This window comes from Schistosoma haematobium, chromosome 5, assembly GCF_000699445.3.
Source record: "Schistosoma haematobium chromosome 5, whole genome shotgun sequence".
Taxonomy (NCBI): Eukaryota; Metazoa; Platyhelminthes; class Trematoda; order Strigeidida; family Schistosomatidae; genus Schistosoma; species Schistosoma haematobium.
Genome location: NC_067200.1, coordinates 4275684 through 4288190, shown reverse-complemented (window position 1 = coordinate 4288190; position 12507 = coordinate 4275684). Strand labels below are relative to the sequence as shown.

At 33.2% G+C, this 12507-nt stretch overlaps 1 protein-coding gene across 1 annotated transcript in view; it reads left to right on the top strand.

Annotated features, from left to right (window-relative positions):
• Positions 1 to 9976, top strand: part of ITGB1BP2 (Integrin beta-1-binding protein 2) — a 29919-nt gene extending 19943 nt beyond the window's left edge. The window contains exons 9-12 of the mRNA XM_051217333.1: positions 2370 to 2678; positions 4364 to 4444; positions 7084 to 7149; positions 9405 to 9976. The gene's annotated coding sequence lies outside the window, so the exon portion shown is untranslated. The remainder of the gene's footprint in view (positions 1 to 2369; positions 2679 to 4363; positions 4445 to 7083; positions 7150 to 9404) is intronic.
• Positions 9977 to 12507: the final 2531 nt, after the last annotated feature.

Genomic DNA, 12507 nt, shown 5'->3' with positions numbered 1-12507 from the left:
TAAGTAATATTTCTAACACTAGCAGATACGTGCAGTCTAAAGCATAGTGGAACCATTAGAAACTAAGTATCAGTGGGGTAGATAAATTATCTTAACACAGAGCTTCTCCAAGTTGTACATACGAGACCTTGCAAGAGATCGAATAAAGCATCTTCAGATCTTGAGGCAAACGCTTGTTTCTATCCCTGGTGGATTCATGGGTACAAAATAATGAGAAGTTAAATACCAATACAAAACAACTGCTCTTCATTGATACTCCTACTGGGAGTAATTTGTAACGAATACAAGCTACAAATTAAACTAATCTCCACAAAAACCCTTCAATTAAATTAAAATTAATTTTCTTCTTACTTTCTAACATTTGACCAACATGTGCTTACATGGAATCGAATTCCAAAGAATTTAATTTATTCTAAATGTGCGTTAAATTCAGTGTACCAATTCCGAAGTTAATGCTGAAGCATACCCATCTCACAAGTAAGATAAAAGAAAGTCAGCGATGGTCAAATCAAGATGTTTATTAGTTCATAAAGTCAATAAATGATAGACTAAACTGGATTAATCCGTTCAGATTTGTGTAATAATGGTGACCAAATGTTTGGGGGCATTATGTAAAATACTCTAGAATTCATCATACTGACACAAATACATTTAATTTATTTACTTACGCCTGTTACTCCTAATGGAGCATAGGCCAACGACTAGCATTCTTCAATTCACTGTATTTTGGGCCTTCCTTTCTAGTTCTATCCAACTGTAGTTCATTCTTTTCATGTCTGTCTCCATTTCTCAATGTAATGTGTTCTTTGTTCTTCCTCTTTTCCTTTGGCCTTGAGGATCTCATGTGAGAGTTTACTTTTGTGACACAGTTAGGTGCTTTCCTCAATGTGTGTTCTATCCACTTCCATTGTTTGTTCCTGATTTCTTCCTCCTCTGGGATGAATTACATTTAATTTATCTTCTTTTAAATCCTGAGTTTCATAATTCATTTACACTTTTAATCTCATGAATTCACTCTTTTTTTGAATTATATTGTCTACACTTGACATTGATACTATGTCACCAGTTCTAATACATAACATTTGCCTTAATAGTTTCATCAAGCTGTATTTATGTAGCGTGGTAATTTGTTGTGATGAATACATCATGCCAAGTTCTTACCAACACTCATGACATGAAGTATCTCAGACTATGATGAAACAAAATAGGCCAATGTTATTTAATTGTGAAAAATATTCACCTATATTTAGTTTGTGACAAGATAAAAAGTATCTACACCGGATCGAATCCGCCAGGGAGCACCAGTTTCCGCAAGATTACAGGTACACCTTGCTGATGAGTGCCGGGTCCAGGGTTTCCTGTCGACTACCTCCAACCACCAATATATAGTGCCCGCAGTGTCGAATCACCTAGACTGGTGGCCACATTGCAACATGACCGATAGCATTCAATCTGCACTAAATAAGGACTTGACACACATGATATTGATCCCCACCCAGTGATCAATCAATTGTGACAAATTGAATTAGTCTTCATAGTCAAACTGTGATATATGTTACTGATGTCAACAAATATAAGTAGTATGTATCATCAATCGAAAGTGAAATACTTAGCAGCAGAAGATCAAGAAGATAGAAAAAATATAATAATTGATCTGGAAATGAAGAAACAATGAAGTCTAAGACGATTGATTGATGTTTTGCAAATGAAGTATTTATTGTATGGTTCTTAGATTTTATTAAGAATGTTCAATTCCTTTCTATTGTCCCCACTTGTGTTCTCGTTCACTACAGAACAAACTATTTGTTATAATTCAGTTTAGAATAGTTTAGATTACACTGCTGTTGATATTTTGACTGAGATTTAGTGTGTATGCATCTTATATGGACTGCTTTAAAATAGCCATTATGACATAAGTTTATGTAAAAAAAAATGGAATGTGTCTAGCAACTCATCCCCATTGTACAAGTGAACAACTCTTCGGATTCAATAGTTAACTAAACAACGCGCTGATGTCTGAAGCAAACAATATTGGATTTAGTGCCTTATAATGGTTAACAACTCTGATCCAGATAAATCCAGTTGGCTAAAGCCACATCTCAGATTCCATTGCTAACTATATTTCATCTATTCCGTAATAAGTTTATTTGCTTGTTTCAATTCATGGACTGTTTTGCTAAATAACATTTTCTTATAACTTATGAATTACAAAAAATCTAAAAACACTGTATACTAATAACAATACTACTAGTATTAGTATGATTTTAACAGTAGTATATAAGCAAAGATGGATAATGGCTAGCAGTGGAATTCAAGATGCATGTTTCATCCTATTTCGGTCTATTCACTTGAATGTACCTGCATTTCAGATTTGATGTTCACTACAGGATTCGAACTCAGTAATGTTTGCTTCCATATTTGCTTATGAAGCTTGTGAATTAAAACAATATCGATGCAGTACACACAGTATACACATATGTCAACAACACACTGATCCATTGCCGTCTTAAACTTCAGTGGGAAGATTCAAATAAAACAATATCAAGTGCTTAGCGTTTTTTTAGCGAGTTAGTTTTCTACGAGATGGAGTCGCTAACCCCATGCCCAATACTCCTCCTTTATCCGAGCTTGGGACCGGCAGTAGCCCTCGGAGGGACTCCAGACGGAGTTGATATCAAGTGAGTAATATGTATAAATTGGTCATTATTATCAAATTGCAATTATTTGTTGATTATACCGTGTTAAAAACAAATAATTAAAAACAAAAATTTACACAAATTCAATTATCAATTAGATTTGATGATTGTGTTAAATAAAAATTTCATTATTCATCGTTTTATTAAAATATATAGAGGGTAATTATGTTCTACTTCAAAGAATTCGGTGTCGCCATTCTTTCTTGCACATACACACACACACACCGAGAGGCACACACGCGCACATACACTCACACACACACACACACAAAAGCACACTAAAAAAATTTAGTTTGTTCAAGAAAAATATCATTCCATTGAATATTATTTATTTATTTATATAAACTATGAACTGACGCCTATTATGATATTGAATCTTGAATTAAACCATTGAAATGATTATAATTCTTTTAATGGATTATTTAAAAATAATCAAAATCAGCGCTCATTACAAAATGAATTGAGAATAGGGAAAATATATATATAAAAGTACAATGAGTATACAATTTGGGCATAGATAAAATTAGTTTGTATTCATAAACTTAATAAAAGTGGATATGCTCACACTTACACACCCACACACATGCACACATACACACACACGCACACATATATATGGATATACACAAACATGATCATATTGAATTAGTTTGTATTTATAAACTTAAGAAAGTGGATATGTTTATCTCCTCTCATAGGCACATACGCACATATACGGGGGGGGTAGGGTATACCTAACTTTTTTTCTCATTGATCTACAAATTTTATTCTAATAGTATCTATGCGGTAGACTTTTTCTCTTTTTTTAGAAAAAAGGGGAACAAATAGAAAATTCTAAGAAATATCTAAATAGGACAACAAGTATCTATACAACATTACAGTGATACTTATGTTTATTAAAACAATTACTGATCAATCATTATAACTTTTACTTAATTTTGTAAAATGTAAAATATTGTACGTTAAACAAACGATGTGCGCGAAACATAAAAGTGAGACGGGAAAAAAAGGATGAATGTGCATGAGAAGGAGAAACAGGGAGAGAGAGAGAGAGAGAAAGAGAGGGAAACGATAATAGGCAAGCAATCAAATGAAAATCTCTTCAAATTAATTCATACTTAAATGTAAGATATATTACTGTATACATTATATATATATATATATATTGAAGCTAGACCACCATGAAAAACCTGGAAGCATTGGATGGTCGTTTCGTCTTATTTTGGGACTCGTCAAGAGTGCACATTCTTGACTCATAATCTTAACTTTCAGAATTATTATAATATCCACAAAAATCCTTTCTAATATTAATCTATTATTTATCTAAATTACATAGAATCAATTATTGTATAAGTATATATTTCGTTCTTGAATGCTATTTTACACTATTAAATCTGTATGAACTTGCTCTTGTATGTATTTGTAACATTAAAGAGATAGTTAAAATATAAGCAAATTTTTTTAAAAAAATACTTGCAATGAGCATTTGTTAATAAAACCTATATTGTAAGCAAAGACAGAGAGTGGTTAACAAGGGAATCCAGGACGCACGTTTTCATCCTATTTGGAACTCATCAGCTGTTAATGTTCACTCTGAGAGTCGAACCCAGTACCATTTGCTTCAAACGCCATCACGTTTCGTTTTTTTTTTGTTTTCTAAAATCTAGGTTCATTCACTTATATTCTCAACATTCAAACAAAAGGATCGTGTTCAATACTTTCACAAAATCTCTCAGTTGATTTAACAAGTAAGTGATACACATTAGCATAGAATTTCCATCAAGTACTTAATTCTTTCGGTAGATACTAAATAGCGCTGATGTTTTTTAAAGTATCGCTAGCATTTTCATTGCTTTTTAAGATGCTTTTTTCAGTCATTTATCAAGGTGTTTCAACGAAACTAAATAAGAATAAAGATACATGTTACGTCCTCGATCTATCTACACACTTTTGGTGCTGAGGATAACTTGTCTAATCTAGATTAACACCTTAACGCAATAGGTTGACTGGCTTAACCTTTAAGACTAGTATGTCTGAGTTCGAAGTGAGATCAACTGCTTGGGAGTAGACAGACGAAAACTGTCCTATCACTTGATTGGCTGACAAGCACATGAGCGAGAGAAGACAACTCAACTGAAACACTACTCGATGTATTCCTAATTCCGATCTGGTTTCCGTATTCCTGATCAGTGTGGAAAAGATACACGAATAAATAGATGACTAACCATACTACAACGTACAAACAATTAGGAAAATACAGGTATGTCCAAAACTGGAGATTAGTGTAGAAAATAGAGTGCAAAATATTATGTTTAAATTACATTTGCATTGGAACAAAAAGGGCTATGGCAGTGAATCATACATCAAACGAAAGCTTATAATTTGTAGAATAGACTAGGGATAAAAATAAATGTTACTGTCTTACAAGTTTTGAATGAAATGAAATAACGTCGCGAAAAATAGCTTCCGTAATTTGTCAAGGCTTCTTGTTTCGGTGTTCACAACAATACATGATTATGCCTAACTGATGGAATAGATCTTGTGTTTATTTAATTAGTAGGTTGTATTCGTTCTAGACAAATCGCAGTTGAGCTACCATTAAAAACTAGTAAGAACTGGATGGCTGTTTCGAATCCAGTAAGGTGAATGATTTCCCCGAACATTATATAAACCACTTGCTGATGAAAATGTCAAATAGTTCTTCCTGATAAATGTTACGATGTAATGCTTTAGAGAGTGTTGAATATAAAGTTTTACATCATGGGCAGACATTGAAAAGATGACTACTGATAACCAGGAACCAGTGGAAAGTTGTTTTGCCTTAGTATGGATTTCCTCACTTCTATGCATTCATTATCCCATCATGGATCTAACTCGAATCCTTCAAGTATCTCAGTGAGCGCTTGACCGTTTAGTTCATTAAATTGGCACTCATTGGTTTGCATTCCTAATTTCAGTTAATTAAAGATATTGTCAAAACATCATTCATTATCGTAAATGACACTTTTCTCATGCTCAGCACGGCTAAACTCCGCTGGTTATAGATTATGAACAAAACTCTAAGAACTAACTATAGACAGCTCAGAACCAGTTAGATGGTTTGGATTTCGCATATGAATTAGCCCTCCTATTCCATACACACGAACAAATGCAAATGAAGACAACTCGTGTAGCAGCAGCCTTTACATCAGCAGGTCTCAACATACACAAGGGGAAAACCAAAGTCCTCAAAAACAACACGGAGAACACCAACCAGACCACACTTGATGGAGAAACTTTGGAAGATGTCAAATCCTTCACCTAGTTGAAAAGCATCATCGATGAACAAGGAGAATCTGATGCAAACGCAAAGGCGATGATTGGCAAAGCAAGGGCCGTATTCCTACAAGTGAAGAACACATGGGTCTCAAAACAACTCTCTGTCAACCAATATCAAAGTCACAATCTTCAAGACGAACGTCAAGACAGTTCTATTGTATGCAGCTGATACTTGAAAGACTACTACAACCATCATCAAGAAGATACAAGTATTTATAAATAATTGCCTACGCAAGATACTTAATATCCATTGCCGGATACCATGAGCAACAGTCTACTGTGGGAGACAACAAACCACCTTCCATCTGAAAAGGAAATTAGGAAAAGATTATGGAAATGGATAGGATATACATTAAGGAAATCATCAAACTGCATCACAAGACAAGTGCTAACTTGGAATCTTGAAGCGAAGGGGAAAAGAGGAAGTTCAAAGAACACATTACATCGGTAAATAGAAGCATATATGAAAAGAGTGAATAACAACTGGGAAGAGCTGTAATGGATTGCTCAGGACAGTATTGAATGGAGAGTGCTGATGGGTGGCCTATACTCCTCCATTAGGAATAACAGGCGTAAGTAAGTAGTAGTATCTTTTCGAAAATCTCACATACTGTGTTTTTCTAATTTAGATGAGTTAAACAATCTTTAAAAATAGTCTAAATGAAAGATTTGTCATTGTACTATTGCAGTGAATGAAGAACTCGGGCTAGGAATACCAGTTTATTGTTTTATGTAAATTTAGTATCAGAAGGGGTTTTGTGGAGATTGTAGTGATTTCAATAGTTGAGATCATGAGTGAATTGAAGCTAGACTACCATGGAAAACCTGGAAGAAATGAACGGCCGTTTCGCCGTATTATGGGACTCCTCAGCAGTGCGCATCCACAACCCCGCTCCGCGGGATTCGAACCCAGGAATTATGGAATGTCTTCATAAAATATGATAATTATGCATTAAACTACTTCATTTGCATATCATCTATCAGCTGTCACTTACAAACTCTATTCTCCCTTCATTCTTTTTGTTATTTTGAATGCTTATAGTTTTCTTTTCTCTTCTCTTCATTTCAGTTTGTTTCAATTTTCTGCTCATAGGCATTTCACTTCCAATTGACGCTGCAGTGAAGGAGAACACAGGTGAGGACAACCGAACTATATTTAGCACGAAATTACAGTTGCTTGGTGAAATAGGAAAACTATACTATAATACCCAATTTGCAAAATGTTCAATAATTGTCTCAGATTTCATTGTTCTTCCATTTCTATACTAATTGCTTTCTATTCCCGTTCTTCCTTTCTTGATCTTCCCTCATCTTCTGCTGCCAGACATTGCATTCCTGACTCGCATTATATACTACTTATGTCAATATAAGTAGCACGCACCACAATGCAACATACTACTTATATCGATCAACATAAGTAGCATACACCAAACTACTATTGTGGTAAAAAAAATATTTGTTGGAAACCAAGTGAATGATGTAGTCGATGAGGTTTACATTCAGCAAAATGGCGTCTTAATCAAATAAATCTATCCCCATATGGATAAAATAATATTTATAAACAATATTTATCAGTAATCAAAACATGCAGGTATAAATTTCAAATCTCTATGGCTATGTATATATATACATTAAAAGTAAACATTTGTACAAACCATAATGATAATACACGAAACAGACCTAGTTTACATCTATCATCATGATAATTAAACTGTAAACTAATAATATCAAGGTGGGGATCTACATCATCACTAACAAGTGTCCTCCTCCTCCTCCTCCTCCTCCTCCTCATCATCATCATCATCATCATCATCTACCATTTATTCTTCTAATCTATATACCATCTATATATCTATGTATATTGTAAAAGATCTCTGGTCTTATCATTAATAGATTATAAAAATAAACTACAGTATAAATGTGCAACTATAAAACTGATTATTATTAAGCGTTTGCTCTATTATAGTTATGTACATATGCACTTACAGGTGCATTCAATGTGGTAGGTCAGTATGGTTTGTTTTGTTCAAATATTTATCACCATGATGATGATGATGATGATGAAAAAAGAAATAAGAAGTTATTTTAGTCGTCATTTCTAAACAACAATAATAATCATAATTTAACCATCGCTTTCTTTTATCTCAATTTATTACAGATACAAGTCTACTTATATCTACTTATATACACATATCTATCCAGTTACTACATTTTTTTGGTTCAAAAAAGAAACATTTTGATAATGTCAAACAAGGGTTTTATGGAGATTTTAGTAATTTTATAGGTGAATTGATGCGTGAATGCGAACTTATGAAGCGTCATATACTGGGATGAAACGACCGTCTCAGTGCTTCCAGGTTTTCCATGGTGGTCTAACTTCAATTGACTCATGACCTTAATTATTACAATTACTATAGTATCCACAAAATCCCTTCCGATATTAATCAATATATGATCACTAGTGATTAGTTTCAAGAGGTATTTCTTGGAGTTCTAATGAGAAGCAGTGACTAGTGGAGATCAGCCGGGTCTGTTGTGAGATAGTAACTCACTAAAGACAATGATGGATATGTCGTTCAATTTCATGAATTAGTTGTAGTTAGACATTAACACCTTTAGATACCGACCGGCTAAGTGTTTTAGAAGTTAAGCGCTTGCGGACAAGACCAATAAGTCCTGGATTCGAATCCTGTAAGGTAGGATCCTGGATGCGCACAGTTGAGGAGTCCCATACTAAGACGAAATGTTCATTTAATGATTCTAGGTTATTTATGGTGGTCTAATTTCAATTGATAATACATTATTGCTTCATTCTGTTTATATGAACTGATTATCATTGAAATAATTGAATATTTATCATTCAATATTCAATTATAAATAAATAAATAAATAAATATAATAATAGATAATAATTTTTTTTAATTGAAAAACCAAAAATTATCAAATTTATGTTTACAGTAACCAGGTGTAAAGCAATAACACACAAATACAGACATACATATAAATATGTATACATGAGCGCGCGCACGCACACACACGCACACAAACACTTTATATATTATCACACATGGACCAAAGGGGTTCCTTGCAAAATGTCACCATTTGTCTCTATGTATACATTAAACATTCAAATAATAATAATAATAATAATGGCTCAGTGAAATAATTATTCAACTACGTATAACTACCTTCTCGATTATTTATTACACTATCCCTTGCCTTAGTTTTTATCTGTTTTTATTAAATAGAATAAAAAGACTGAACAAACAAACATACAAATAGATCAACTAAGGTGTTATTGTATCTATTCAAAATGTTAAATATTTATTTATTCAAATTTTTTTCAGAAAAATATTATTTTGTTTTATTTATATTTTCTTCTGTTGACAGACTTCGTGGTGGTAGTGGTGGTGGTGGTGATGGTGTTAGCAGGAAGAAAACGAAAATTTTAGGGTGGTAGACAGGTTGCGGAGTGTGTATGTGTATGTGTGAGTGTGTGGGTGGGTGGGTAGATAGGTAGGGTGGTTGAGTATCTGGGTGGCTGGATGCAAGAATAAACATTATATGATTTGTATTAAACAAAAACTTTAATATATAGAACCACATTAATAATTATCAGTAATATTACTGATTATAAGAATTACCTGTAAATAGAAATAGATATTCGATCATTATTTTAAAGACCACCCAATTTCTACTGTTATTATTCAGTATTTATTTTGTTAAAGAATAAAAATGTATAAAAATTTCAAAAATTATAACAATCATAACATCCTTGGAAGCCTGCTCAGTGGTCTAGTTGGTTAAGCGCCTGGCGCGAGACTGATAGGTCCTGGGTTCGAATCTCGCACTTGGGCGGGATTGTGGATGCGCACTGCTGAGGAGTTCCATAGTAAGACTAAACGACCGTCCAGTGCTACCAGGTTTTCCATGGTGGTCTAGTTTCAATTGACTCATGATTTCAATCTGTGGAATTTCTAAAATCTCCACAAACCTCTTCTGATAAAAAACTGATAATCAAACAAAAATGATTATTTAAATAATAATGTCCAATAAAGTTCAATATCATTTAACAAATCTTAAGTTGATTCATTATGTAATTCACTAAGAACTTCAGATTCAATTACTCACTTACTTACTTATTTACTTACGCCAGTTATTCCTAATGGAGGAGTATAGGCCACCCATCAGCACTCTCCATTCAATACTGTCCTGAGCAATCCATTACAGCTCTTCCCAGTTGTTATTCATTCTTTTCATATATGCTTATATTTACCGATGTGATATGTTCTTTGAACTTCCTCTTCTCCTCTTCGCTTCAAGATTCCAAGTTAGCACATGTCTCGTGATGCAGTTTGATGATTTCCTTAATGTATATCCTATCCATTTCCATAATCTTTTCCTAATTTCCTTTTCAGATGGAAGGTGGTTTGTTGTCTCCCACAGTAGACTGTTGCTCATGGTATACGACTAATGGATATTGAGTATCTTATATGGACAACTATTTATAAATAACCAGAAAAAAGAGCTAAAAATCGTTTAGTTATGTAGGTTAACCCTCTCCTCTCTCTCTCTCTCTCTCTCTCTCTATATATATATATATATATATATATATATATATATATATATATATATATATATGCCGAATCAGTGGTCTAGAGGTTAAGCATTCATGCGCAACTGTTAGGTCCTGGGTTCGAATCCCATTCTGCGGGATCGTGGATTTTCACTTCTGAGGAGTTCCATAATTAAACGAAATCATTATTCAGTGCTTCCGAGTTTTCTATAGTAGTCTAGCTTCAATTAACTCATGAATTCAACTGTTAACCTAATATATATTTCATTTAATAATAATAAAATGAATTAAAATAGAATAAAGTATACTATATACATAAATTTAGGTAATATAAATTTATTTTGATATCACAAGGGGTTTGGTGGACAATATAGTAATTTCAATAGTTGAGATCGTGAGTGAATTGAAGCTAGACCATCATAGAAAACTTAAAAGCACTAAGACGGCCGTTTCATCCTATCGTGGGATTCCTCAGCAATTCGCATTCATGACCCCGTTTCGCGAGATTCGAACCCGGGACCTATCAATCTCACCCAATCGCCCTTAATCACTATATTAATACAATAATATTTAGTAAATACGTTAACTATATACTTACAATGTTAATTAAAAATTAATAAAATATTTTCACACATTGAAATCATGAGTCAGTCGAAGCTAGACCACCATGGAAAACCTGGAAGCACTGGACGGCCGTTTCGTCCAGGTATGGCACTCCTCAGCAGTGCGCATCCACGATCCCGTACCCCACGAGATTCGAACCCAGAGCCTATCAGTCTCGCGCCAAGCGCCTAACCAACTAGATCACTGAGCCGACCGGCATCCAATGGTGTTAATGTCTAACTTCAACCAATCTACGAAGTTGCGCTACCGTACACCAGTGTCTTCAGTGAGCTGATATCTCACAACAGACCTGGTTGTACTCCACTGGTAACGGCTATATATGATATATTTCAAAATGTATATGTATTATTCAATATACACAATGTACATAGTGATCATTTGAAGTAATAAAAAAAGAAGAAAAAAAGGAGAAGAAATTAAAAGAGAAGAAATCAAAATCTATTTATTTATTTATTGATTGAGTGATTGATTGATTGATTTGTTTGTTTGTTTGTTTGTTTGTTTGTTTGTTTGTTTGTTTGTTTGTTTGTTTGTTTGTTTGTTTGTTTGTTTAGTAAATAAACATATAACCTATAACATAGTAACAAAAGAAATAGTGGATGCGCACTGCTGAGGAGTCCCATACTAGAACGAAGCGGCCGTCCAGTGCTTCCAAGTTTTCAATGATGGTCTAGCTTCAATTGACTCATGATTTCAATCTGTGAAAATTTCTAAAAACTCCACAAACCCTCTCTGATAATAAAATATTTACAAATATACTTAGTAACTAATATTAACTTTTATGTATCCATGTAAATTGTATAGAATTTAAATAATCATTCTAGTTTACTCAACCATTTTAAATAAATAAACCTTTTTTTTTAAAAAATTGAATTTGGACTTTGTTCGTTTTGAGCATTTTGTTTAAACAATAAATAAATAAATAAATAAAGTGGGAGAAGGTAGAGGGGGTGTGTGTGGGTGGGTGGATGTGTGTGTGTGTGTGATGAATTCAATACTTTATTATAAATGATTAATAATAGATTATCATTCATTATCTACTTCTTTACATGATCTATTTCACTTATGAACAAATGAACACTATTTCAATGAGATTATCCTATTTCATTAATATACTCACTATATATATATCAGTATACAGTGATGCCTATATGCCTTTTTTTAATGTTTGTAATTGTTAAGTTCATGTTTATTTACAGATTTATGTTTATCAATATTTACTTAATTTAATCATTCAATTTATTAAATAAATATTGATTTCTTTTGTTACTATGTTATAGGTTATAGGTTTAT